The 27,986-nt window shown below is 34.3% G+C and overlaps 1 pseudogene; it reads left to right on the forward strand.

Moving 5' to 3' along the window:
• The first annotated feature begins 20,010 nt into the window (after nt 1–20,010).
• LOC107868175 lies at nt 20,011–27,515 on the forward strand (annotated as a pseudogene).
• Nucleotides 27,516–27,986: the final 471 nt, after the last annotated feature.

Here is a 27,986-nt window from a genome sequence, read left to right on the forward strand (position 1 = left end):
TGGTGACGGTGTAGAATTTTGCATAGCAGATATCTTGTCATCTATATTGGAGAAGAGCGATCAACAGAAAGGCTGAGAGATTGAACTCATTTAATTTGTGCACTAACTCGGTCATTTTTTTTAATAGGGTAATGAGCTTGGAGTCACGTAACGTTTGATAGGTTTGGTAGAGTCGGTTTAGATCACACGCTACGTAACTCCATGCTTATTGATTTATCAAATTAGTTGAGCAAGATACATTGAGCAACGCTCGATAAAAATATATTGTTCAACTGTTGGGACCACATCTTCAACGTACATCAACACATTTTGACTTAAAACAAACACAACGACCCTTCATATATCCTTTAAGACTTCTGAAGAAAGTGTTCTGAAGGGCATCTAAAATGCCAAAACTTTGAAGGTGGTGTCCCTGATTGATCTCACAAGAGATGAGAAACTCCTTACCAACTTCAAAGACAGCAACGACCAGCTTGAATACAGAATCAGCAAGTTGGAGGCAAGCTTGAAAATTATCAGGATTCACATACTACAACAAGCATCTGATTTTCTCCAAGGAATGTTGAAAGCATGCTAAGGTAAGAAAACACAATCAATATAATCATATTTCTAAGGAAGCAATGATCCTCAATTTGCCTTTCAATCTCATTTGTGGTTCCGATCAGGTCAATGGTAGTGGACCTGATCGGAAACATAAACGGCAGTGGACCTGATCGAAAACACAAACAAGAAGACATGTGATGAAATTTAAAATTCAAAAATTGCTGCCTTCATTTAGATTTCTTATTTTAGCTGCAGTTGCTGTTGGTGTAAGTTTTCTAGACTTATTGTACATCATTTCAACCCTCGATGCCCGTGAGGCTGCTTTGTTGGTCATCTTTTATTTTCTTTCTAGGTGATAATCCCAACCATTTAGCTCCCTAGTAAAGTGTCCATCTGCATTATTTTTCTTTCAAAGAGACAACAGATGAAATTACATTATCGATATACTTTTATATTTGCACTTGATTAAGATTTTGCATCTTTTAAGATAATTCCATCAGCCAAATTTGCTAGAAGTTACTTTCTACCCTATGTCTCCTCTTCAATTAGCTCTCAGATGATATAGTCTTCTATCAACCATCAATTTTCCCTCGAAGGCATTCTCCTACCGCACCTTCTGGCGTATAATCATCACCCCAAGCGACTAACTCAATCATATAAATTTGTGCTAGGGCAATAACTATAGTGGTTTTTCATTCTTGTTAGATGCAGTGCTAAGCTTTGAAGTCCCTCTAAGGGTCCAACGCACCTTAAAAGTTAGTCCAATCGCTATTGAATCTCTTTATAATGACACCAAAACTAGATTCCTTCACAATGTTTGACAAATAAACATAAACAACAACCGACATTAAATATTAACAGAGTATCAGAACCATATTCATGGTTTCTCAGCCTTATCAGTTCAGACCTACCAAACTTAACTGTAAAATTACAGACATCTTGTTTAAATGATCTATGACTAATCAGTAAAAATAACATTTACAAAATCTGTGTACTCTATGTCTATTTCCACGATAACATTATCAATAATACATACCTCCCACATATGAAGTGATTCTATCTGCATGCAACTTATTTCTCTGAACCCATCTTTACTGCAGCCTCTTGTGATGGTTTGGCAAAAGTTGATCAACTGTCAGTTCCTTATATCTACTAAGAAGAGGAAAAAAATTAATAACACAGTAAGAACATTATCCATCTGTTGCAACAGATGTAGAGTCTGTTGCATCAAATATGAAGTCTGTTGCACAGATGTAGAGTCTGATAGAATATATCAAACCCGTTTTTCTGGTGGTTTGATTTGTTCCAACAGTTTCTCCATCTATTACAACATCAACAACAGCATAAACTACAAATAAAAAACATCAACAACAAAGAACCAACAACATTTGTTCCAACAAGATCATCAACAACAAAGAAATAACATTCTTTGTTCCAGAACCATCAACAACACCACACCACAAGTTCCAACAATGCCAACCCCACCAAAAACATCAATAAATACATCAACAATAAAGAAACAAACAAAATACATACAAAAAAATGATACTGCCAACAAGGCTTTTAAACTTCTCCTAACAGATGACTTTTTTCGTATATTATAATAAAAATTCTCGGTTTGTTTATTCAACACTTAAAAGTTCCTTCAAATTTTTTTAATAAATATGATATAGGTAAATAGTAATTAAATAAAAAATCAGATGTAAATAACTTACAAAAAAGAAAACGAGAATGAAAGAGCAATAATGAACCATACCTTAATAAAAAAAAGAGGATCCAAATAATAATTTCAGTTGAGAAAAGATATGGATCGGTTTTGATCCGAAAGGATCTTTATGGGAAGAGAAGAGAAAAGAGAGAAAAAAGATTGTGATAACCCTAAAGAAGAGAGAAAGAAAAAAATGAGAGTTGAATAAAATAAAGTGTAGCTGAAGGAAGAGAGATAAGATAATTCCTATAGATGTATTGTGTACGTAGACATGGGGTTTTTTAATATTCATTAATTATTATTCATTAATTTCATTAATAATTTGAGAGGCACGAGGAAGACTAAAACTAGTGACATTGAAAAGACAAGACAAAACTGCTCAATGAACTCACTTTTGAGATATCCAAGAAACATTTTTTACCGCCTTTAGTAGTAAGTACTACTTGATATTATCTACTCAGAAAGAAGCTTGCTTTAAAATTAAAAGAGAAAAAAATATTTTTAAACAAATATGTCATCTATTGCAACATATATAAATATTTATTTAGAAATCTGAATAGCTCAGTCATCTGCTATAACAGATAGCAATATCTGTTTAAAAATCTCAACAGCTCAGTCATCTGTGACAACAAATGAAAATATCCATTTGATAATTAATTAAATCAGATATGTCATCTGTTTGAAAATTTTCAACAACTCAGTCATCTGTCACAACAGATGCAAATATCTATTTGATAATTAAATCAGATATGTCATCTATTACAACAGATATAAATATTTGTTTGAAAATTTCCAACAGCTCAGTCATCTGTCACAACAGATATAAATATCTATTTGATAATTAAATCAGATATGTCATCTATTGCAACAGATATGAATATTTGTTAGAAAATTTTCAACAGCTCTGTCGTTTGTTGCAATAGATTTCATTGCAATTGATTTAGGTGGAACTAGGAATGAATGGTTAACTATAAATCCAATCGAGTCTTTGTAATTGCATGGCATTGGTATTACATTCATCTCGACCCGAGTCATCGATCGATCACTCTGAGTTGAAATGGGTTCTCATCAACTCAATGTTAGGATAGTGATAGTACCTAAGTTTATTTAGGTGGAACTAGGGATGAATGAATGAGATCACAGGATCAACTATAAATCCAATCAAGTTTTTGCAATTGTATAGCATTGGTATTGCATTCATCCTGACCCGAGTCATCGATCGATCACTCTGAGTTGAAATGAGTTATCATCAACTCAATGTTAGGATAATGATAGTACCTAAGTTGATTTAGGTGGAACTAGGGATGAATGAATGAGCTCACAGGGATCGAGTCTTTACAATTACATGGCATTGGTATTGCGTTCATCCCGACCCGAGTCGTCGATCGATCACTCTGAGTTAAAATGAGTTCTTATCAACTCAATGTTAAGATAGTGATAGTACCTAAGTTGATTTAGGTGAAACTAGGGTTGAATGAATGAGCTCACACGGTCAACTATAAATCTAATCAAGCCTTTGCAATTGCATGGCGTTGGTATTGCGTTCATCCAGACCTGAGTCATCGATTTATCAACTCAATGTTAGGATAGTGATAGTACCTAAGTTGATTTAGGTGGAACTAGGTATGGATGAATGAGCTCGCAGGGTCAACTATAAATCCAATCGATTCTTTGCAATTGCATGGCATTGGTATTGCGTTCATCCCAACCTGAGTCGTCGATCGATCACTCTGAGTTAAAATAAGTTCTCATCAACTCAATATTAGGATAGTGATACTACCTAAGTTGATTTAGGTGGAACTAGGGATGAGTGAATGAGCTCACAGGGTCAACTACAAATCCAATCGAGTCTTTGTAATTGCATGGCATTGGTATTGCATTCATACTGACCCGAGTCATAGATCGATCACTCTGAGTTAAAATGAGTTCTCATCAACTCAATGTTAGGATAATAATAGTACCTAAGTTGATTTAGGTGGAACTAGGGATGAATGAATGAGCTCAAAGGATCAATTATAAATCCAATCGAGTCTTTACAATTGCATGGCGTTGGTATTGCGTTCATATCGACCCGAGTCGTCGATCGATCACTCTGAGTTGAAATGAGTTCTCATCAACTCAATGTTTTAAAAACTATATCTTTTAAATTTTTTAAAAATTAATTACGATCAATTCGGACCAAATTAGCAATTTTAAAACTTGTCATTCTTTTCCAAAATTACAAATCAACCCATACAAATCATCCATTTGCGTGAAAAACTTTTCATTTCAAATCTGAAGTTCTCACTCCTCTCTCTCTCTTTCTCTTGGGGTCTCCTCTCTCTCTCAATAATACAAATAACAACTACTTAACATATTGCCCAACCCTTCAAAACAGGTCGATTTTCTTTTCATTTACGACCACATATAGTTGTTTTTTTTTACTTCATTCCTGTTTGTATCCATCATTTTCTCTGTCTTCGCAGGTAATAGAGTTCGAAAAGAGTTTTACATTTGTTATTTATTCTAAAAAATAAGGATTTTTAGTTAATGATAAAAAGAAGAATTTTGGTTGTATTATCTTTGAGAATATGTTAACAATTTTGAGTTTTGATGCTAAAAAAGTAGGAAGCACCCAAGAAAACCCTATTTTTTCTCTCAGTGTTTTGTTGACTATCGTGGTATTGTTGGATGGTGTTTGTGGTGTTGTTGGTGGTTGTTGTTGGTGATGTTGGTATTTGTGTTTTTTGGCAGTGGTGTCGATGGTCTTGGTGTTGGTATTGGTGGCATTGGTGGTGGTCTTGGTGGCATTGGTGGTGGCATTGGTTGTGGTGGTGGTGGTCCATCTGTGGCAATGGGTGAAAGATCTGTTGGGAGATATTAAATAAGTCTTCAAACAGATTCCCAATCTGTTCCAACTGATAGGTTACCCGTTGGAATATTTTTTTGTAATGTGGCATAGAATAATTTATTGAAATTTGTCCATCTATTGCAACAGGTGAAATATCTGTTGGGAGATATTAAATAGGTCTTCAAACAGATTCGGGTTCCCCATCTGTTCCAACTGATGGGTTGTCCGTTGGAGTATTTTTTTGTTATGTGGCATAGAATAATTTATTGAAATTTGTCTCACTTTTTGTTTAAAAATTATGCAGACATCAAATGCAATGTATTTTTTTATTTTTCTATTATTTATAGTTAAAAGATGTTTCCCAAAAGAAAAGAAACTGAAAGTGGATCAACTTCTGACCACCCAACAAAAAAGGCTAGACTACAGATAGATTCAGAGGAACTTCCAGAACAATCTTAGTCAGGGCAAAATGAAGCTGAGGAAAGTGATAACTCATTCTCACTAATGAAGCGTGAAATAACATCGAAATCCCGGCATGATTTTGTCAAAACTATTAGTATTGTCGGGTTTCGAGTTGCGATGCCGATGAGTAACCCTAACGCAGTATTTCATGATGTTGTATTTAAATGTCAGTTGGGGAAACCTTTAAACGAACTTAAGAGTATTATGAAGAAGGAAAACATAGATTAACTTTTGAAGAAGAGCTTTTTTGCATACTTTCTTGAGCTGTCTAGGGCCTGCCCTCTCTATTTTCCAATGATCATAGTATATGTCCTCCTCAAGCACAGGATCAAGTATATGGGGGATGATGGAGGTTCGAAGGAGGGCGAAAAAAATATGGATGAATTCTGGATCAACTACTGTCGTATGCCGATTTGTTTTGGATTGAGAGAGTTTTTCATAGTGGCGGGCTTGGGATGCAATCGTTTAGAAGAACCTCTCATCAAGAAAACACCCCATAAAGGGTCTGACAAACGCAAGGTACAAAAAGATGGATTGTTAGGCATTGTCGGACCTAGCTACAGAGTGGAGGATTTGATGGCAGATCTCAAGAATTAAGACATACCAAAGCACTACAGGGAGAAATTGTGCTTAGTTTGGTTTGTCCATTACATTTTATTGGCAAGAGACATTAGAAAAGTTATAGAACATAATTTGTTGGCGCTTGCTGATGATTTTGGGAAATTCAATGACTATGCCTTGGGATACGACAACTACTACTTGACTGTCAAATATTTACTGAAAAAGCTAAAGCCAAAGACGACCACATTGTATGGATTTCCTTGGGATTTCATGATAAAATTAATCACTATTTTTACTTATTCATTAATTTATATTGAATATAGTTATGGCTTTTTTTTGCTTGCTTTCTGTTTAAAATTTTTAGGCTTGGCCATGTGAAGCCATTTCTCCCCTCCGAAAGCATTTCAAGGATTACCCAAATAAGGTTTCTCATCCAAGGATCCTTAGGTGGTTGGCTGCACCAGAGAGCAGCAAAAAAATATTAACGAAGTTGATCTCTTTAACCCTTCGAATGATGCAATACGTCTTTTTTTAACTAAAATAATTTGCCTTGAAGAAAGATATTAAAACAGATGGGACAGATGGGTCGTATGTTGAAACAAATTACCCGTCAACTGCAACTAGTGCAACAAATGGGTAATCTATTATGATAGACGATCCATATTTCACAATAAATTAACCATCTGTTGCTCTGGTTCTCTAAACCCTACTATACAGATTACCCATCTACTGTAAATTATGCAACAGATGGGTAATCTAATGCAACATATTATCAATCTGTTTTAACATACAGATCAGCTGTTGTGGTAGCTAGATCGTCTGTGGCATAAGTTGGTTGTGTTAACATCCATGTAACCCGAGACCCAATAATCCAACTGACTGCAAATTATTATTATATGATTTAAATTTCTCCTTTTTTATAGGTTGTGAATCCTTGGATCGTGCCTACCATTAATGAGCTGGGGGTGACTTATTTTTTTACTCTGGGTCTTGTTGATACAAAAGAAGACCCAACGATGGAGTTAATAAAGAAGGAGTTAGTTGGAGTAACATCCATAAGAAGAGTAGTTAGGCAAGGTCAACCAAATATTGAAGCTCTTCACGACCAACCTCAAAATGCAACAGATTCGGGTGCTTCTTCTGGGGGTGTTGCTGGTGGAGTTGTTTATGATGGTGACAGCCATCCTGCTGCTGCTGCTGCTGCTGCTAGTCGTGATTATGATCATTTTGGTGCTTAGCAAAAAATAAATATTTGATAACACCCCTTGCACAGGTCCTCTCTCTCACCCCTACACCAGTCCCTCCCACCCTTACAGTGGTCCCTCTCATCCCTCCTCACCCTCATATTATCATTGCGAATGCAAAATATGTAAGGACAGAGAGGATAAAATCCTTGAAAAGCTAGAGGCTATTGCTGAAGCTGTCGAGAAGTTAAAATTCAGGAGGGGTGTCATACTATCTAACGAGGTGAGGGAGCCATGCACTCCTACAGTGGAGGTTAGAAGGAAGAGAAGAAAAATTAGACAAATTTTCTCCATTCTGAAATCAGCAAAAATTACAACTCTTCCCGCTCCAAGAGTTGTTGAAGTTCAGGGGTCGCCGAAGAAGGTGGACATATTCGCGGTGCTTGGCAAGGAGAAGAAGAAGGAATTGGACGAATTCATCCAGATGAAGGTTCAAAAAGAATACACCATACATTCATTTGCCGCCAAAGACTTCTCGAATATGACAAATATCCGTGTGTGGTATGAGGACAAGGTAAGTTTACTTTTGCTAACCTAGCCTTTGAATCTACTCCATGAAGAAGAATCTACACAGCAGATGTGTAATCTGTTGCAATAACTTGGTATTCTGTTGTAATATAATACACATCTGTTGCATAAGTTGCGTTGGCTGGGTAATCTATGAACAGATTCAGAGAACCATCTGCATCGAATTCTTTGCACTGTGTTTTTATTCTTTACAATTACTAACCTATTTAAAAATTATCTTCTTATACCACAGTATATTGATGAAATTCTCTGCCTCATAAAGGGTAGACAATTAGCGTACCCGGATGATTATGATGTTGCCGATAGGATAATGGACCTCAACTTCTACAATAATTTCAAGGATAGGTATGCTAAACTCTGTAAGATAGCTGATTCTGGTGGCTCAGGATTTGATCAGTTAGTTTCTACATTCCAATGCGATGAAGAAGCGATTAAATATGTTAGAGGGAAGAGGCCATATCCACACGGCAAGAGCTGGACCAAGGCAAAGAAAATCCTTGCAGTCATGAACGTGGATGTCACATATTTTCTTACTGTTGAGATACTGCTATACGAGGGAAAGATTAAGGTTTATGACTGCAACTTACCTGTCTTTAGCGAGAAGAAGTTTTTAACCCACATGCAGCCACTCTTGAAGTTGTTGACGTAGAGTAAGCTGATGGATCACTTGCCGGCTGAAGTCTTGGCGAAGGAATCATGAGATTTTGAAGGTCGAAATAAGAACATACAGCTCTCAAAAAATACAATCGGTACAGCGTGCGGGCCATACTCGCTTGCATACACAAGTGTTTGCTGAGTGGCATACAAATAACCGATATGTGCAACACCGTTGTGGGAAAGATACAATGGGTCTGGGAATATGGGGTACTAACTACATGGTTGGAGCCAGTGTATAAAAAAGAACTTGTACAAAGACAGAGATGAACGCGATAACAAATTTTTATTTCAAGCCAATTCACTTTACATGTAGTGACAATAATTTTTATGTCTAGCCAAGTTGAATTTTTATAATGCAACAAAATTTATATCTGTCGTAACAAATATAGTATCTGTTGTGATAGATTGATTATCTGTTGGAATAGATTGGTCATCTATTGCGTTATATAGATGTTCCCAGTCTGTCTGTCACAACATATATACGATCTGTTGCAACTGATCGATAATTTGTTGGAGCAAATAAAAAAAGTAGAAAGACTTGTTATATAATTTCCAGCAGATGACCTACGTGCTACATCTCATGTTACAACATATGTCTAAATCTATTTGATAAGATATGTCGTCTGTTGTAGCAGATGTATTATCTGTTATGATATTTGAATCTAGTGCTCTATTTTAATTAAGATGTTCAAAACTAAGGATTAAATTATATTCATAGACAGAATAAAATAAATCAAAGCCTTCGAAAATTACATGAAATAACTCAACAAATAAATGAAATGTAAAATAAATCATTATGGGTAGAAACGATCTACTCTACAAATAAATCAACAAATTAAACCAAGGATGATAGGTTATTACATTGACGGACTCAAGGTATAAAGATCTAATCAATATGGACAAGTTGTTCTTCATCTGGTGCTATGAAATTCGGCTTTGGTTATCGTGGATCTTTAACATCGGTTACATAAAGCTTCTAGGCTTTTGCTTCTCTGTATTTCCATAAAAGAGCATCATAGCTTTTGCAGAGTAATTCGGCATCAATTCCATCATTTGGTACTTGTAATCCATTGCTCAAATACTCGGTATAGGTGACAACAAAAGAACCGCAATCCCTGCGTTATAAAAAAATAGATAATTCATATCTTACAGTTCATGCATGCATTGTGAAATTTGTGAAATAAAACTAAATCATGACCCTTAAACTTACAGGCTACCAATGGTTTATTGAGCAATTCCTTCAATATATTTTATATTGAATGGATTATCCATTTTATCCTTGTATGCTTCAATCGTCGACCAATCAGTACGAACCTTTTGATCTAAAAAACCACTCATATCAAGGTAAGTAGGAAATATTTTGGCCAGTTTTTGTATCTTAGACAACGGCCAGGAACATCTCCTTCATGACATCGAGTCATAAACTCGGATGCGCCTCTCTTTTAGAACGACGATAGCCAACACCCAATGGAATTCATCACCACAATTAATTGGGATATACACTTCATCGACCAAATGCCAAGGTAAGCCAGCCGAAATGCTAAAACCTTTGATGATGTTAATTAAGCATTCCTTGTTTCAGAAAACTTTCGGTTGTTATTGACAATACCTATCGTAGGCATTATTGATGTAAACTTTATACAAATAATTGCATGTCGTATATCTGTATTATTCTTGTGTTTGCAACTTGGTCTTCTTTCGGAGGTAGTAAAAAATGACATCGATGTGCTGCACATATTATCAAATATTTTGGATTACATAATGAAAAAACTAATACGCAGATGCAATTAAATAAAGTATTAATTAATAGTAATATGAATGGCATTTAAACCTCATCATTTCAGCAAGTTTGGGACTGTGACATCAAATAGAACCAATTCTTCATTTTTGGATGTGCAACAACAAAGTTGAACATATCAAAACCAAGACTCAATTCTTTCACTTTGTAGCGCTCGTTATTTTGTTTTCTACATAATGATTTATATGTGTTAATGTCAGGTTCTCACAACATGAATTGTATAAACCAATATCTATAAAATTAATTTATGTACCTGCCGGGATGATGCTTTAAGTGCCCATCGGTAATCCATTCTGAATAGTCGTTGATCAACTGTGTTAGTTTTTTTGGAGCCTTATCCGAGATGTTGAACCCTTCAAACGGGTAATTCTTTCGTTCTCCCAAACTGACAGTTTCCAGTTTTTCTTTTTCTTTAAAAGAAGTTGATGGATTATCAACTGTGATATTATGCTCTTCGGCAGTAGCTTCTACTGTGACATCCACCTGGAAAGCCAGAATAGTCAATGCTAAGTAGAGATATACAATAGATTGTCCATCTGTTGCAACAGATGAGTCTTATGTTGCATCACATGGATTATCTGTTAGGATAAATTCTAACAGGTAAATCATAGAAATACGATAATTTTAAACAGATGACCCATCTGTTGCAACATAAAACTCATTTGTTGAAAAAGATAACGAATCTGATGCAACAGGTTAGACAACAGTTGCAACAGATGTATATATCAATTTGATAATTTTCAGCAGATATATTATCTGTTCAAACAGATGTGTGCCAGTTTGTTTTTAGGAATAAATGATGTACATTCACCTTCTTCAGCTCATGCTATTCTCCTGTGGCCCTTGCACACTGAACATCGGTGCAAGACAAAGACAGAGGCATTGTAATCTTATTTTTTGTATGCTTGATGATGCCTTAGAAGTGTCTTTCCTTCTCCTCTTAGCCGCCTTGATCTCTAGTGGAGTGTCTGGATATGAAATCCTCTTTGATGGAATCACACTCCCCTTAGATGTCATTTCCTTTACAGAAGGAGTTAGTGCATTAATAACATTAATCATTCCATCGTGTTTCGCCTTGTAGTCTTGACGTTTGCATGCAGAACATTAGCTAGATGTGGCAAAATTTGGAGAAAAATCTGTACAACCATTATGATTATAATCATAATGACTTGTTGTTTTAAAAACTGTAAGAGGAGCATCATTGGCGCCACCCTCTAAAATTATTTTTCTTGTGATGGTTGTTGCTTTAAATAATTCCATTATTATTCGATCAACAACCTTAGGGTCCAGTAAAGTTTGCACAGACCGTAAAGTAAGAAAAAATGGCATCTTCAACTCCCGGTTGGTCAGAACAAGCCACGGATGGACAATCTAAAATAAATCGGTACATATATTAAGAATGATGATGAAATCATTTAATCATTAATTAAAATAAAAACTTGATTAGAATTGGACTTACTGCTTCCTTGGGGGGATTGAAAAGATCAAGAAATTTTGTATTTTTATTGGTTTTGACCGACAACCATCTCAGAATTCTTGGACAGGAAACTTCTTCATGGTAGTTCACTTGTTGTCTCAAATAAGAAATGACTTCAAATGCCCAAGCCTATAATATAATGTCAATAAATCAAAAGCATTATTGAATAAAAAAATGATGAATCATATCATGATAAAATAAATATTTACCATGAAGGCCTATAAAAAGCCATATAAGTTGACTGTTTTTGGCGTTAACGGAGTCAACAAATATTCGATAGTTATTTTGAAGCTTTTCTAACCCCAAGAATAACTGTTAAATGCCTTAAGATCCTCGGAGAGATTTATTAAACTGAGGCTTATATTGTTGTTAACGTCTCTTGCCCAAAGAACATTATGTACAAACCAAACCAAGCACAATGATTGCTTATGCTTCTTTGAAAGTCCTTTACCTTTCAACGCTTCTATCAGATTTTTATTTTTGATGCTTGGACCAACAATGGACACCAGCTCATCACGATCATTCGACTTGTCTTTGCCTTTTTTGGGTGTGTGGGGTGTTTTTTTGGGTCAGAGTAGGTATAACTTGAGAAGGAGAAGGAGGATAACATTTTAGTCCGATAACTATGGCAAACTCCTTCCAACCAAAATAAATAGGTATGCCACAGTAATTTATCCATACCTCATCCATCTTATCTTTGTTTTCATATATAAATCTGTGCTTGAGAAGATCATATACCATTTTCATCTGGAAACGAGCATTGTTGTCCTTTGGAAAATCAAGATATTGCCCAAAGAAGCTTTCCCTGAAATAAGAATCCAATTTTTGTTCTCGAAGTATTTTTCTGAAGGCGTCGAAAGATTTTCCCATGACTGACTTAACCACGAGATCACCCGTTAAATCTGTGGCAACTGTATTTTCATAGGATAACAATCAATGTTGAAGGTTTTGACCAACTCTTCGACGGAAGGGCTATTAGCACTTGGATCATATCTTTTGAAAGATTCCTCTTCCCCGTGTTCATTATCTTCTGCTCCCGATTGAGATAAGCTTGTAAAGCAAGCTCATAGAGTGGTGGATGTAGCCGAGCTGCTGCACTTGTTCCTTTACTTGGACTTGATTCGATTTCTTTTCTTTTGGGAGTCATATGATCTTAAATTAACAGGAACATAACATAGATTATAATAGATTAATACATAACTGTAATATAACAGTTCTAACAAACCACTAATCTGTTGCACCAGGTATGTTATCTATTACAACATATAACTGATCTGTTGCAACGAATGAGTAATTCATGGAAATCATAAAAACAGATCATTAATCTGTTGTACATGGTATTTTATCTGATGCAATATATAACCGACCCGTTGCAACGGATGAGTAATCTGTGGGAACCATAAAAATAGATCACTAATCTGTTGTACCTGATTTTTTATCTTATGCAACATACAACCAACCCATTACAACGGATGAGTAATCCGTTGGAAACCATAAAAACAGATCACTAATCTGTTACACCAGGTATATTATCTGTTGCAACATATAACCGACCTGTTACAATGAATGAGTAAACCATTGGAAAGAATAAAAACAGATCACTAATCTGTTGCACCGGTAGTTTATCTGTTGCAACATATAACCAACCTATTGCAATGGATGAATAATCCATTGAAAACCATAAAAATATATCACTAATCTGTTGCACCAGGTATGTTATCTGTTGCAACATATAACCGACCTGTTGCAACGGATGAGTAAATCATTGGAAAGAATAAAAATAGTCACTAATCTGTTGCAAAATGAAGAGTAAATCATTGGAAAGAATAAAAATAGATCACTAATCAGCTATCTGTTGGATCAATATTATTTAGATTTCTTCCAAACAGAAGAGTCGTATGTCACAACAGATGAATGATCTGTTAGATTGTTCAACTGTTGCATCAGATTTTCATAGTTGCATCAGATGTATTCATCTGTCACATCGGATATTTCATCTGTTACATTAGATGTTTCATCTGTTACATCAGATATTTCATCTGTTGCAACACCATTTTTACCAAGACAAATAATACATCAACCCAGCAACACCAACACATCACACACACACACACTAAGAACATCAACTGTGATAAAAAATCACCAATAAATTCGAATCAATAGTACGACAACAGGAAGAAGAAATGCCCGAAATTAGGATTTTATTTAGTCCATATTTCAATACTAGAAAAGTAGTTGGCTCAAGTTCCTCTGTTTCTTCATAATTTTTTACTTGTAAAAAAGACAATGGGACGACGAAGAACTTAAAGTTGTAGTCGATGGAGAAGACTTCTCGTCGATTGACGGTTGAAAGTCGAAAAGAAACTCGCCCAATTATTTGTCACCGGAGGTTAAAGGGAGAAATTTTGCAGAACTGTTAATTGGGAGAGAGTTGAAAGAAGCTGTCGAGAGAGAGTGTGTGTGGTTGATTTGGATTGAAAAGGGGTGTGGGTTGGGTTGATTTGTATTTTTGAAAAGATTAGAAAGTTTTGAAAATATTAATTAAGTCCACAATTAACTTAATCAAGTTTCCTAATGATGTTTTACCCTTTAAGTTTGTTAATGTCACCAATCCTTTATTCAAGACTTAAAAGATACCTTTCCATCAATTTTCGCCAGTATCAAAGTAAATACAAGAGCTTGAATGCAAAACTTTTTGACACAACTTCAAATTTTTCAATATCAAAATAAACACAAACACTGAATGCAAGATCTTTGCGATATGAATTCAAATTAGTCAATCTCAAAGCAAACACAATCCCCGGAATGCGAAACTTTCAGACATAAAATCAAATTAGTCAATAAATAATCACAAACACTGAGTGCAAAATCTTCCCAATAAAAAAATTGAATTAGTCAATCTTAAAGTAAATACAAGACCTCAAATGCGAACCTTTTTGACGCAAATCCAAATTAGTTAATATCAAAGTAAATACAGACACTGAATGCAAGATCATTCTGACATGAATTCAAATTAGAAAGTCAATCTCAAAGTAAATACAAATACCATATGTAAAATTTTTGTGATAAAAATTTAATTCAATCTCAAAATAAACACAAGTCTTCGAATGCGAATTTTTTCAACATAGATTCAAATTAGTCAATCTCAAAGTAAATACAAATATCAAATGCGAGATCTTTCCAACACGAATTTAAATTAGTCAATCTGAAAAGTACATACAAAACACCAAATGCAAGATCTTCACGACACATTTAAATCATTCAATCTCAAAGTAAATACGAAACACCTAATTTAATTTTTTTCTACACAAATTTAAATTAGTCAACCTCAAAGCAAATAGCAAAACAATAAATGCAAGATCGTCCTGACCCAAATTCAAATTAGTCAATCTCAAAGTATATGCGGAACACCAAATTCAAAACTTTCCTAATGAACATTCAAATTAGTCAATCTCAAAATAACTACTGAACACCGAGTAAGAATTTGTTTTTTAAATATCATGCGGAATTACACAAACCAAACACATTACACATGTGTAGACCTTTTTGTCGGTTTTAGTTCACAAAAAATTACTACCATGCTTAACTAGTATTCAAATAATCAACACAGTATTTTGTGTTTGTTAAAGTTGAAATTTTGTTTCGATTAAATTTCACAAATGAAGATTTTAATTAAATTATATATTTTCTTGTTATCGTGAAAAATCATTATTTGTAAAAAAAACTATTAAATCATTCCCAACTCCCATAGTATTTTCTAAATGAGAAAACTTATCTAAGTTAACAAATGACTCTTCACGGGGTCACATTAGCACAAAATACTTTTTGAATGTGTTTCATAAAAGGAAAAATGAATTACGGAGTTGAATAATTACTTTCATAGTAATATGATTTTTTTTATTTGTAAATTTTGAAATCACACGTCAAATGTTGTTCAACAACAACAACAACAACAAAAACCCAGTATATTCCCATAAAGTGGGGTCTGGGAGGGTAGAGTGTACACAGTCCATACCACTACCCCTAAAGAGGTAGAGAGGTTGTTTCAGATAGACCCCCGGATCACACGTCAAATGTTAAATTTTAAAAATTTTAAAAATTTTAAAATCACAAATCTGAAGTTGAAATTCAACATTTGAGTTGAATATATTTGGTTTTGAAATCAGAATTTCTAAGTTAAATTTTTATTTAAAATGAGAGAAACAAATACCGATTTAAAATCACATAATTAAATAAGGCCAAAAGAAACTAATCTCATATTTTATCTAAAAATTGTTATGGATACCATCAAAGAATATAATAGAATAGTAAGTATTCTTATTTTTAATTAGAAGTCTACAGTTTGATCGAGTTTTGAATATGAAGTTGTCTTTGATAGAGAGCATTTACCCTCGAGCAGAATTTCCTGACGTAAATTCAAATTAATCAATAAAAGTAAATACAAGACCTCGAATACAAATTTTTTGGACACAATTTTAAATTAATCAATGTCAAAGTAAATTCGAACACTAAATACGAGTACTTCTTGACAAGAATTCAAATTAATCAATCTCAAAGTAAACACAAACACTGAATGCAAGATCTTTCTGACAATAATTTAAATTAGTCAATCTCAAAGTAAATACAAACATCGCATACAAGATCTTTTCAATATAAATTTAAATTAGTCAATTTTAAAATAATACAAACACTAAATACAAGATATTTCCGACAAGAATTCAAATTGGTCAATGTCAAAGTAAATACAAACACCAAATACAAGATTTTTCCAATAAGAATTCAAATTGGTCAATATCAAAGTAAACGCAAACACTAAATACGAGATCTCCCCAACACAAATTCAAATTAGTTAGTCAATCTCAAAATAAATACCTACATCCAATGCAGAATCTTTCCGACATGAATTCAAATTAATCAATACCAAAATAAATGCAAATACCAAATGTAAAATTTGTCGAGCACGAATTCAATTAGTCAAAGTAAATACAAACATCAAATGCAAGATCTTTCCGACAGTCTCAAAGTAAATAACAAAATACCAAATGCAAGATCTTTCCGACAATAATTCGAACCAATCAATCTCAAAGTAAATACGAAATATCAAGTTCAAAACTTTCCAATACGAATTCAAATCAGTCAATCTCAAAAGTAAATACGAAATACCAAATTCAAAACTTTCTGACATAAATTCAGATCAGTCAATCTCAAGGTAAATAACAAAATACCAAACGCAAGATCTTCCGACAAGAATTCGAATCAATCTCAAAGTAAATATAAAATACCAAATTCAAAAATTTTCAACACAATTCAAATCGATCAATCTCAAAGTAAATTCAAAATACCAAATTCAAAACTTTTTGGCACGAATTTAAATCTAGGGTTGTGCAAAAACCGAACCGATAAAAATGTTATTGGTTTATTGTTATTGGGTTAATGGTTTTATAAAAAATTTATTGGGTTATTGGTTCGATTTGATTTTTTCTTATTGGGTGATTGGATAAATTATTGGGTAAACTGCTAACCCAATAAGAATATATCTATAATCTATAATCTATAATATATATCTATAATATATAATATATTAAAAGTGTGAAAACCTTTAAAAAAGTGATTTGAACTTCTTATCCTTCATTAAAAGGCTCTTTTTTAGATAAAACTGTCTTTTCACTATTTTTTAATTTATTATTTAATTATTTCTTATATTAACTAGATTTTCTAAAATATATGGGACTCCTGAATATGTGGTAGGAGAATCAATTAAGATTTTCCTTTCTACTAAACTTCCTAAAATATGAGACTCCTAAAATATATAGTAGGAGAATTAATTAGTATTTTACTTTCTATTTTCAATTTGAAAAATAATCTAAAATAGGACTCGATTAATGAAATACTTCTATAAATATTGAGATGTACGTTAAACTACAGAATAAATTGATTTGTCTATTGGGAGAATACGATTGATGCTCATCTAACTTGATCATGTCTAGATTGGTGGATACTTGATTTTTTATCCCTCAACTTCTTCACTGTTTTGTCAGCATAATAGAATTCAAAATATGTGTATATATATATCTTCTTTGTTTTTATTCAAAATCATTCTTTAGGATCAAAATTTTTGCTTAGACAAGAATTTGTTGGATCAAAATCGAAGCTTTGTGATCACTATTAATTTTTTTTTTATAGTTTACAAGTCGTAGATGAATGTCAGTTGACTTTGAAGAATTTCTTGTGTAAAAGTTAGGTTTAATTGTATTATTTTGATATCTTTATTATCTTATTATTTTATTTTAATTTATAGATGCTGGATGAATGTGGGTCAGCTTTGAATTTCTTTTAGGTAAAGGTTAGGTTTAATCGTATTATCATAATATCTGTATTAGTTTGTTATTTTTGTGGTAGTTTATAGTTCGTAGATGAATCTCGATCGGTTTTGAGAAATTTTGTGTGTAAAATTTAAGTTTAATTGTATTGTTTTGATATCACTTTTATCGTATTATTTTATTGCAGTTTACAGATGATAGATAAATGTTAGTTGGTTTTGAGATTTATTTTTATATAAAAGTTAGGTTTAGTTGAATTATTTTGATATCTCTATTATAGTATTATTTTGTTACTGTTTACGGGTGGTAGATGAGTGTCAGACGACTTTGAGAAAATTTTTGTGTGTAAAAATTAGATTTAATTGTATTATTTTGATGTCTCTATCATTGTATTATTTTGTTGCAATTTACAAATGGTAGATGAATATCGATCGACTTTTAATTTTTTTTTTGGTAAAGATTAGGTTTAATAAATAAATTCTCCATCTTTATCTACTTAAAAGATATTAAATTTAATTGTTATATTCATTTTTATTATTTAAACAAATATCTTATTTAATGTAATGTTTGAACTCATTAAAGTGAGGTATACGTGCAAGACGCGTACACCTAAACTAATATATATATATATATATATATATATATATGACTTATTATATATTTTTCTTAATTTCTCGTTAATTTCTACAAATTAACAAATTTATTATTTCAATTATGCAAACTCTTAATTTCTCCTAACATCCTTTAGTTCAAACTTGAAGGTTCGTGTAAATTAAAACACATCATGTAGAATTTTTTATGGCAACTAAGATTCAATTTTTTTTTCATGTTAGTTACTACTACTTCTATTTTATGAATATTTTCTTATCGGTTAAACCGAAAATCGAACCGTTAAGTACTAAAAACCGATAAACCAAAAATCGATAAAAAATATCTTATTGATTTGGTTATTGGTTTAGCATATTTAAAAATCAAAAATCGAGAAACCAAATCGATAATATATAAAAACGAACTGAACCGACCGATGCACACCTCTATTTAAATCAATTAATCTCAAAAGTAAATACGAAATACTAAATTCAAAATTTTTCAACATAAATTCAAATCAGTCAATCTTAAAGCAAATAGCAAAACACCAAATGCAAGATCTTTCCGATAAAAAATTGAATTAATCAATCTCAAACTAAATACGAAATACCAAATTCAAAACTTTTCAACACAAATTTAAATCAGTCAATCTCAAAAGTAATACAAAATATCAAATTCAAAACTTTTCGACACGAATTCAAATCAGCTAATCCCAAAAGTAAATACGAAATACGAAATTCAAATTTTTTTGACATAAATTCAAACCAGTCAATCTCAAGGTAAATAACAAAACACCAAATGCAAGATCTTTTATACAAGAATTCGAATCAATCAATCTCAAAGTAAATACGAAATACCAAATTTAAAACTTTCCAACACAAATTTAAATCAGTCAATCTCAAAAGTAAATTCAAAATACCAAATTTAAAATTTTCCGCCACAAATTTTAATCAGTCAATTTCAAACGTAAATACGAAACACCAAATTCAAAACTTTCCGACATAATTCAAATGAGTTAATCCCAAAACAAATACAAAATGTCAAATTCAAAAATTTTCAATGTAAATTCAAACCGATCAATCTCAGAGTAAATACTAAACACCAACTAAAAAATAAAAATAAAAATTGTCATGGGTTTATTACACAAAATAAACACATTACACGTGTAGTCCTTTTTGTCGGTTTTAGTTCACAAAATTTTATTACATACTTACCCAACTACTAGTATAGTATACTATTCAATCAAACACTAATCGAAAAAGTGTAAAGTCTACCCCTTTATATACTCAAAAGAAATTGTACAATAACATTTATATAAACAGTCAATAATGACGAATGTTCATTCACATAATTCATTACCCCAACTCTGACACTTCACGTTCCGTGTAGGGTTTTGTATATCTCCACTAAAAAAAAAAGCGAAAAATTTAATTAAAAATCTAATTAAAATTTCCAGATATGGATGAATCTCCGCCGATCGTCGCCCCGGTTACCTTCACAGGAGCTGAAGGAGTAGTCGCCGGAGGAGGTGGCGGTGGTGCGGTTGCTGCTACTGCCGGAGGCGGCGGAGCTGGTACGGTCGGAAACGTGATCGTCGTCGGCGGAGTTGAGAAGAGGAAGAGAGGAAGGCCGCCACGTGGACAGGGGAAGACGGCGGCGGCGGTGAAGGTGCAGAGAGTGGTGGTGGAGGAAGATGAGGAGGAGGATGTTTGTTTTATATGTTTCGATGGTGGTTCGCTTGTTCTATGCGATCGCAAGTGAGTTGAGTTTAGTTTAGTTGAATTAATCTTTGTTTTTTTCGTCGTCTTGTGTAGTGATTTTGAGTTTATTTTGCATTGTGAAAGTAGTAAATTGAGTGAAATTGGTGTAGAGGAGTTTGGAATTTGTTAGGATTGAGGTGTAGTTAGATTGATTTTTGGCAATTTTTGGATGCTAGTTTAGTGTTTTTTCATAATCTCATAAGTATTTTGTCACAAAATTGTTTTTTTTTTGTCGTTTTGTGTAGTGATTTTGAGTTTATTTGCATTGTGAAAATAGTAAATTAAGTGGAATTGGTTTAGAGGATTTTGGAATTTGTTAGGATTGAGGCGTAGTTAGATTGATTTTTGGCAATTTTTGGATGCTAGTTTAGTGTAGTTTTTGATAGTCTCATAAGTATTTCGTCACAAAATTGATTTTTGCTTTCATTTCTATATTGTGAAAGCGAGGGGGAACCTTGGATTAACGGGTAAAGTTGTTGTCATGGGATTCGAGCGGTGTAAACAACCTCTTGCATTTCTGCAAGGGAAATGCTGTATAGAAATTAGTTTTGTATTTTGGTTTCATTTTGCATTAGAAGGTACTAAATTGAGTGAAATTGGTATGGAGGATTTTGGAATTTGTTAGGATTGAGGTTTAGTTGATTGATTTTTTGAATTTTTGGATGCTAGTTTAGTATATTTTTTGCTAATCGCATGAGTATTTTTATCCCTAAAGCATTTTACTTTCATTTCCATATTGTGAAAGTGAAGGGGAGCTTTGGAGTCACTGGTAAAATTGATTAATCACAATCACGTGCTTTTTTTGGTCATTTTGACAAATTAGTTTCTAATTTTGCCTTCATTTTACATTGCGAAAATACTAAATTGAGTGAAATTGATGTTGAGGATTTGGGAATTTGTTAGGATTGAGGCATAGTTAGATTGGATCTTTTTTCTTCCAATTTTTGGATGCTGGTTTAGTGTTTTTTGCTAATCTCATTAAATGCTTTATCCAGAAAGTGTTTTGCTTTCATTTCCATGTTGTGAAGCAAAGGCAAAGGGGTAACTTGTAAAATTGTTGTCGTGTGACCACGAGGTCACAGGTTTGAGCTGTGGAAAACGGCCTCTTGCATAAATGTAGGGCAAGTTTGTGTACATTAGACCTCTGTGGACCGGCCATTTCTTGGATTCTGCGCATAGCGAGAGCTTAGTGCACTGGGATACCTTTTTTCCATTGTGAAAGCTTTTGTTGTAAGGGAAGTCACAAATTGAGTAAAATTGATCTAGAGGATTTGTATAGCTTGATCGCAATCAGTTTAGGATTGAGAAGTAGTTGATTGATTTTCCATTTTTTGAATGCTTGTTTACTACATTTGTTTTGCTGAAGGTTGACAAGTAATATAGATTTTCTAATTTGTTCCAAATTTGATTGTGAATGGTCAGGGGTTGTCCGAAGGCATATCATCCAGCGTGTATTAAACGAGACGAGGAATTTTTCAGCTCCAATGCCAAATGGTTCTGTGGTATGTTTCCCCTTCTTTAGGAACTCAAAAGAACCTATTTTCTTTAGGCATAATACACACAGAGACACTACAAACTTTTAGAGTGCACATCTGAACATCTCAGCGGACAACTAAACACTCCCAACTCAACCCACTGTCTCTCGTGGATGCATTGCTGACATGGCACATAAATTTTGGAGGTGTCTAGATGTTCATTTTTGTAAGTTGGGAGTCTTCAACTGACATAGTGAAGACGAGTTGACGTGTCTAGATGTGCATACCCAAAGATGGAGTGTTTTCTTGTCAAGCTGAGGCGGCCTCAACTAAGTTTGTTTGCTTGTTTATGTATTATGCCTTTACTTTATATTGCTTGTTATTAGATTTTTTCCTTTTATTTTTTACTAGTTTTGGTTTATTCACGGGAGTTTCTGCCAATAGAATGGAATGAACTCAAGAATCCATTAAAGCAATTAAGGATCCACTAAAGCATAGTTTTCACTGAAACCTTGTATCATACGGTTATTGCTTAGAACTTAAGAATTCCAAAACTGAAAATAACTTTGAACTTGATTCGTTGAATATTATTTTAATAAAGCAACATCTTCATACTCAGTGCAAGTAAAACAGAATCATTGGCCGCAATATCTTCTCTGGTTTAGCCGTTAAGGGTTTAGGATGCAAACTCAAACGTGATCTAGTTTACGGTAATAGTAATATTTTTTTCTATTCATCTCATAAACATTCAATTGGTTTCTAGATATATGTAATTTACTCTGTCACCAAGCATTAAATTAATCGAGAAATAATAATAATCACATAGATGAAGAACACCTTTAAAATAATTAAATTTGCCAAAAAAAAATGATTTACATTTGGTCCGCCATAGCAACATACAACTTGGACAAACTATGATGGGTCTTCCTCTCCTTTAGTTTATAATGTCTAACAACTATAAGAAAACGTCTTAGGTTAAGCCAGTATAGGATATAGGCTTAAAAGCCTTAACCTAATGAGCTTCCCCATTACAGTCTCACTGGTCTCCAACAAGCCTACACTATTGCCAGCCCACACCTAGTACATGAAATACAGGCCCACCATGAAATCCACATAAATATATAGCCCGTGTCTTGTCCACCAACCATTTCACACTCAGCCCGTTTTGGCAAACAAAATAATAATTTAATGTTAAGTTCACATTTAGTAAATAATTCTAACAGTCCCAGCTAGTTTGGGATTGCATTATAGTTGTTCTTTGTTGTGGGATTTTCCCCATCAATAGAGCAGAATAGACTTTGGAGGCTCCACACAACTCCACCTAGTTTAGGATTGAGACTCAATTGCTGTAATTGATAGGATTTCTATCAACTCTTTCCACAAACACATTTTTGAATTGTGTCTTAGATTGGCATTTATTAGGCTACTGCATACTGAGATGCCTTCTCATTCAAGGTTAGGAATTTATTATACCCAAAGTACAACAACAACAACAAACCCAGTATATTCCCACATAGTGGGGTATACCCAAAGTACAACATGGAAAAAAAATTAAGGAAGTGGTCATCGTGCACTAATTTGGCGTGACTTATAATTATTTGATATTGAACTATTAGTAACTAGTTAACCACATTGCATTAAGACAAATCATCTTGGCTGACAATACCGTATTACATATGCTTGGAATTGTGCCGTTTTTAACTGTTAGGCAACCCACTTCATTACCTGGTCCTTCAGTTTGACTTTGTGCACTATTTTTTTTCTTTGTCTAAACGTCAAAAGACTTGTTCCTTTTACGATAGGGTGCCTGTTATCAATTCTTTGTTCCTTTCCAACGTTGTCCAACATGAATCATGGACTGCGCTTTTTTGTTTTTAAAAAAGGATTCATGAGCTGCAAGTCTTGAAGATTTTTGTAGTTGCGTGGTGGACTGTGTGGCTTTAAAGGAATGACATGATCTTTGAAGGCCATAGGAGAAATCTATATTAGCCTAAAACAAAAATTTCTTATTTTGCTTAGCTTTTTGGTGCGACTTGTTTATTGTAAATGATGTTGATGCAATTTTAGAAACAACTAGGGGTCTGCACAATCTGTAGTTATGTTCTTCCGTACTCGCTTTAGTGCAAGCATTTATAAAATCATGGATTACTTATTAAAAAAAGTTATTATCATTTCTTCTATTCTGTAGTAACGTCGCAAACTTATTTCTGTTATCAGGTTGGCATATTTGTAGTGTGTGTCAAAAGGGTTCCCACTATATGTGCTATACATGTACATATTCATTGTGCAAGGGATGTGCAAAAAGTGCTGATTACGTCTGTATACGAGGAAAAAAAGGTTTTTGCTCCATGTGCATGAAAACTATCTTGCTGATTGAGAATAAAGACCAAGGGAACAGCGAAAAGGTATATCATACTAGTTTTTTCGCTCCCTTCATTATTTGTTTTGTTTTGTCATGTCTTGCAATATTTCTACTTCCTCATTCCTAATGTATGCAGTGTAACAATTTGACTTTAAACTTTCCATTTCACTCTTTATAAGATGATTTACAGCCATACAAGTATCTATGGCTTATTTTAGACCACAAGTTTAGAAGTTTTCCTTTCATTCTTTCCATAAAGAAAGAAATCATTTAATTTGAATCTTTATGCAGAACATAATAACTATCTAGTTTCAATTTTTTTTTCTACAAATAAAAAAATGTAGGATTCATTTCGACAATTTGCTGTGATTTAAATTTCTATATGTACCAAATACCTGTTCAGGTTCAAGTAGATTTTGATGACAAAGGCAGCTGGGAGTATCTCTTCAAGTTATATTGGGTATGCTTGAAAGAGAAATTATCACTAACACTAAGTGAACTCATTCAAGCTAAAAATCCTGAGAGAGCATCAGATAGGATGCAGGGGGGACTGAAATATGGTCATCATGTTGCAAATGGTGAGATATTAATTTTACTAAGAACTTTTAAAAGTTAACTCGCCATGTCCTAATTAGAATTTCTGTTGTACTTAACCAGTTAAAGGAGAGGGATCTACCATGGCTCAGTGCAAAATAAATGAGAAAGCAAAAGCTCATGGAACTACAATCTTGGAGAAGCTAGGAAATCGAGCCATTGTTGATCAGGCTATGGAGGGGTCTGGATCTGAGACTTCAATTGCAAGTCTCTCAACAGCGAACTCCGCATCCACCAACATCGGTGAAACAGATGAAGTTTGGCATTACCGTGACCCTAATGGTAAAATACAAGGATCATTTTCGATGGCACAATTGAGGAAATGGAATACATTGGGGCTTTTCCCACTTGATATGAGGATATGGACAAATCATGAGCATGATGATGCAGTACTTCTAAATGATGCACTAAATGGGCTGTTCCGTAAAGCCCCTGTAATTCATGGAAAGACATCAAGCCTGTCTCATGAGCTTAGACCTACCTCTGATGACAGAAATGGTGCTGGGTGTGGAAGTTCTACTGGAACAGGAAAAGAATGCAGAGAAATGGAGGCACCCTGCCACCATGCAAGTAAAGATTCAAATGGAAATGCTGAGAATGCAAGGATGGATGGGTTGTCTGCTCCTTTTCCAAAGTTTTTGGACTTGATGAATGGAAGTAGTTCTTATTCAAACAAACTCCAACTGTGTAGCCCAGTCCCTTTATCCCATCACGGGGAGGTGCATGTAGCTCTTCCAAGTAAGGGAAGTGGTCATGAAAATGTGGAGCTTCGTATTGCCACAGGTCAAGTAATTCAGGATTTGTGTGGAAGCACAATGTGCCAGAATACTGATAGTTACAGTTGTAATACCCAATGTAACAACCAGAGTCATGCCGGACAGTCTTCTGGACAGAATTGGGGGTCCTCAACCAGTAGCAGAGTTTCATTTAACTTGGACAATGGTTTTGCTTCAGGTACCCATTCAAAAGATTCATTTGAGCAGAAAGGTAATGTGAGTCTTCCAGATCGGCCAAGTCCTGTCACAAAAACAATCTATGATGATATTGAAACTCAGGCTGCTGAAAAGCTGCTTTCTTTGAGTTCAGGTGTTTCTCGTCATGCTTCAGATATCCATGATTGGTCTAGTTCTACTCCAAAGTCCTATGGTGAAGCTAAAGCTGGGCAGGCAGCTGAAAATAAAGAATCTGTTCCTTCTAAGCTTTCTGTGCAGGACTCAGGCCGTAGCTGGAGCAGTGGTTCTAGTCTAGCTGATGAACAGGATGGAAATTCACCTACTGCAGAACCATCTGCAGAAGAATGGGATTCCCGTGTTGTCTCCATTTCTTCGCTAAAGCCAGCTGAAGCAGTGAATGATCATGTTGCCACACCCACTCCTATTGCAGATCAACTTAATCTTAATCATACTTCCACATCTCTCCAGATGTCAAACTTATCCACTTGGCAGGCAACTGTTAATGAGCCTATTGAGTTCAGCACTTTGGCTGAAGAGTCGGTGTCGGATCTATTGGCTGAAGTTGATGCAATGGAATCTCAAACTCAAAGTGGTATGGGTTCACCTACTTCAGCAATGAGGTTTGGTGAGCAGATGATACCAGGTTACAAAAACTTCATTTTAGCTTTGTTTGAGGACCTAAGTCCTACGCATGATCCTGCAAAAAGTGATGGCTTGAGCTCAAATGGAGATATAAAGTTGCCTTGTCAATCACCAGTGACAGATGAGTTAGTTGGGCCATCTCATGCAGATGCGTTTGACCCATTAAAGAGGTCTGATGGGAATTCTTCTAATGAGCAGCGAGGGAGAAACTAAGTCGGCTAATTTGTCAATCACCTGTGACAAACTAGCTAGTTGTGGCATCTCACATGGATGCTTTTGGCCCTTTAAAAGGGTCTGATTCGAAATTCATCCTACAAGCACTGAGGAAGCAACCAAGTCAGTTGATTTTTCCTTACCAAAGAGGAAGCTGGTTTCAATATTACTGCACCTTGTAAGTGTCGAAATGCTGAATTTCTCAGCCGTTGATAGTAGTGAATAGGAAGCTACAAGCACTCTCCGTGGGACAACTCAGGTAAACATGTTTTGGGGCTCATCAGTTCAGGGATTTTTGTATGTTGCTTGGGTATACTAGCATTTCGAAATCCATATGTGAAAGGATACAAGTGTGGGATGGCATGGGGTAGGGGAATGGGGTTTGGTTGGTGCGTGAGATGGCCCTTGAAGGGGAGGGGTCTCAGGATTTTGTAGGGGTATGTCAAGACAGCCAATTAGTGGTAGCATTCTCCCCGAGGACAATGAGTTTGTAAACTTTATGAGTTCTACTTTGCTAAAAGGGGGCATTGTTTGATTATCTATACCGCGTTAAAGCTGTCGATTAGCAAAAATTTGTTTTAAATTGTCTTTTGCACAATTAATCAGATGACTGAGACAGCTGAATTTTTCAGCTTGCAAATGTCTGAATACAGGACCTCAGGGTCATTATGACCCAGAAAATCTCTACATGTGCAAGCTGTAGTGGATGAATGTGTAATGCACTTAAAATCGTTATGTGAAACTTATGTTGATATTAATTAAGTGCTTTGTATATATTGCAACAGGTTAATTCTGTCCCAGAAGACAAGTTTTTCTTTATCTGCAAATTGTTGTAGTGAATTTGGACTCCTCATAGTAGACTAGTCAAGGGAGTCTAGCTAGCTCTTGTGATTTACCAGCCAAAACTTTAATGGAGAGTTTTGACTTGTTTCCTTAGAAAAATTATGCGATGCTACAAATAGTTAAAACTCTATTTATGTTCCTTACTTATAGTTTCAAATCAAAAAGTTATACTATTAACAACATTTTGGCCTTTTGGGTTTTGTATTAAATACTCGATACATGCGCTGATACAGTATGCGTAAAAGCATTTCTTTTGGATGTTTTTAGTTGATGCAGTATGCACCCAATCACCAATTGGTATTCACCCGGCACAACTCTTCCGCCTGGTAGCTGCCATTTTTAAATATGTAAATTAGTATATATATTTGTGTGAGATGCACGGACGATATTAAAAAATAATTTCTAATCGTTTTATACTGAAATATCTC

Source organism: Capsicum annuum, chromosome 4, assembly GCF_002878395.1.
Source record: "Capsicum annuum cultivar UCD-10X-F1 chromosome 4, UCD10Xv1.1, whole genome shotgun sequence".
In the NCBI taxonomy this organism is placed as follows: Eukaryota; Viridiplantae; Streptophyta; class Magnoliopsida; order Solanales; family Solanaceae; genus Capsicum; species Capsicum annuum.